Below are 3,050 nucleotides of genomic sequence, written 5' to 3' on the forward strand. Positions count from 1 at the left end.
CATCTCTCCGTTTCCTGGCCACAGGTGCAGTGATGTCAGCCACCTCACACACCTGCTGCCACGCCACCATGATGGAATGTACCGCCAAACTGTGGGCCAAGATAAGCCCTCTCTCTTTCTCAGGTTGCGTTCATCGGGTATTTTGCAAGGGGAATGGGCAAAGTGACTGATGCATAGGCCATGGACTTCAACAGAGTCATCCCCTACACTGACTTGGTAGCTTGAAGTCTTAGGGAGATGGCATCAAACCCTCAACCTTGAAGAAGAGAACATCTGAGTCAGAAGCTACAGCCAGCCCCACCTTCTGACCAATTCTTGGAGAACTTTGATCTCTTGGTCTACATCTTTTCCCATGTGGCCCATCAGCTCTTCATCAAGTAAACATTGTGTTGGCATTTGTCTACTTGTATTGAAAACACGACCGAATTTTAGACTGAACACAGCTTGGACCCAAGCTGGGGTCCTGGCAACCTGTACCTATGTTGTTTCGTACCACCTGTGCCTCTGGCCTTCGCTGCCAGAATCTGGCAGATGATATGCTTGCCAGGCCCAGCACCGAGTAGTGGAGAGATGGCACAATGGCCTCAACCTCTTGGCACCTATGTGGGACTTTTAGAGTCCAAACAAGACAAAGTTTGCTACGTGCAAGGAACAGTTCAAAAATCACTTTCTCAGAAACATGTCCACCACTCACTAAGCATACTGCTCCATTGGATCCTGGTTCAAACATACCAATAATGAAACAAACAAACAAACAAATGATTTGGTCAACAGCCTGAAAGTGCCTGGATACTAGCAGGTACTAAAAGTTACTTTTTACATATGATAGTGTTATTGCGGTTATACTTTTTGCGGGGGTGGGGGGGTTGGTTTTTTTAAGGCTTGTTGTTTTACTTTAATGATGAACCCACGTGAGGCCACAGCTAAGCCACTATGTACAGACACAAAGGAAGCTTTATCGCTTGGTCCCTTCCTAGTTGGACAGAGTCTTTATGATCTCGTCCTCCTTGGCCTGGAGGTGCTCCTCTCTGGTCTTAGACCTGTGAGCCTCAGCATGGTCAGTCAGGAGCTTCTTGCAGGCTTTGTGTGCCTTCAGTTTGCGGATGTACTCTGAGAAAACTTGCTTATTTTTGAATACATTCCCTTTGACCTTCAGGTACAGGCTGTGATACATACAGCAGCCAATCTTCTTAGATTTACCACAGTATCTCCTGGGAAGCTGGTACAGGATCCTTATCTTTCTCATCCAGGTCACCTTCTTGGGCATCGATTGGAGCATTGGTGGTACCCTTCTGCTTCCCTACGCCCATTGGCCTGCCCTTCCATCAAGACAAGGTGGTTTTTGATTGTTTGTTTGTTTGTTTGTTTGTTTGTTTTTGTTTTTGCATCAAGCCTGGGAATAGACAGTCCCAGGCTTCCAGATGATCAGCCCATCTTTGGTCAGCTTCCTGATTTGCTGACAGGAGCTGCCATTGGCAATTTCACTGGTCTCACTGGGGCCCAAGCAGACCTTTTTACCATGGTGGAGACCACCAGAGGCGTGCCCCTTCTGTACCCTCGGCATACTCTCGGCTGTGGATGCAGCAGTGAAAGGCTTTTGAGAGTTTTTATAGTTTTTGTACATCCTGAAGTCTACATAGATACGATCTATATGAAGACATGGATTGGCTTCCAAATAAACAAGTGAGGGGAACGGAGGCAGACAGGCACGATGAGCACGGGGAGAGAAGGGCTCATCTGCTGAAACTTGTCACATTGCTTTTCTGCTGCAGTGATAAAGCGCCAAGACCAAAGCAATTTATAGAAGGAGAGCTTATCTGGGGCTTATGGTCCCCGAGGGTCAGAGTTCACGACAGCGCAGCGAAAGCGTGGCGGCAGGAGCTGCTGAAAGCTCACATCTAGAATTGCAATCAGGCAGCAGAGTGGACACTTGGAATGGCATGTGCCCTTTGAACCCTTAAAACCCATCCCCAGGAACACAGTCCTCCATGAAGGCCACACCTCCTAATCACCCCTAAAACAACCACCAACTGGGACCAAGTACTCAAATGTCTGGGACTTATGGGGTGCATCTCAATCAAACCACCATAGTTGTTAAAGTTTTGTTGTTGTTGTTTTGTTTTGGTTTTTGGTTTTGGTTTGGTTTGGTGTTTTTTTGTTGTTGTTGTTTTGGTTTTTTTTTTGTTTTTCGGTTTTGGTTTTGGTTTTTCGAGACAGAATCTCTCTGTGTAGCCTTGGCTGTCCTGAACTCTCTTTGTAGACCAGGCTGGCCTTGAACTCACAGCGATCTGCCTGCCTCTGCCTCCCGAGTTCTGGGATTAAAGGCGTGCGCCACCACGCCCAGCTAAAGCTGTTACTTTTACATGGGTTTCTTCATTCGATTAACCTATCAATTTCTTATATACCCCAATGTTTTCAACATCTTATTTGAGATTCTGGAGTCTCTTCGATGCAAGCCAATGGGCACACCAGATGCAAGGAACCTAATTACATGATGGAAACTGTTTTTAAAATGTCTAATTTACACCAAAAATATATGAGAAAGCTGCGCTCCGTGCAGAATGCCAAAGCAAAGCCGGGGGGGGGGGGGGGGAGTGACAATGCACAAAATCAGTGAGATCCAGAAAATTGTCCGAGTTTCCTCAAACTAAACAAAGTTTCAGTAGCACCCCAGCCGGAACCAAAACACCATCCTTCCACCTTCCCAAACCAAGAAGAGGATGCAATTTTCCTACTCAGAGGCAGATAAATGGCTTCGTAAGTGAACGCAGTGAGAACAGAGAAACCAGGCTACTTGCCACTTGATCCTTCTGTAGGGTGGGGTGGGGTGAGGTGGGGTGTCATTTTACATAATGTCCTCACAGTGGGGACTCTTGGGGCCATCAATTGCTTCTCCAAAGTTACTCATCCAACCACACCAATCACATCAGGAAAAAAAAAAGCCCTTAAAGATTCTTCCCTGTAGCATTTGAAACACTGGGCAGAGCATGCCTGTGTTTAGAGCCTGTGCACTTGGGGGTGTCTCTGATCAGCGGAACCTGTAGGAATGG

The 3,050-nt window shown here is 46.8% G+C and overlaps 1 pseudogene across 1 annotated transcript; it reads right to left on the reverse strand.

Moving 5' to 3' along the window:
* Positions 1-973: 973 nt before the first annotated feature.
* LOC311583088 (large ribosomal subunit protein eL19-like) lies at positions 974-1,564 on the reverse strand (annotated as a pseudogene). The gene has a single exon. The product of its transcript is annotated as a large ribosomal subunit protein eL19-like (transcript).
* Positions 1,565-3,050: the final 1,486 nt, after the last annotated feature.

The sequence above is a fragment of the Acomys minous genome (assembly GCF_964271855.1).
Source record: "Acomys minous genome assembly, chromosome: 14".
Taxonomy (NCBI): Eukaryota; Metazoa; Chordata; class Mammalia; order Rodentia; family Muridae; genus Acomys; species Acomys minous.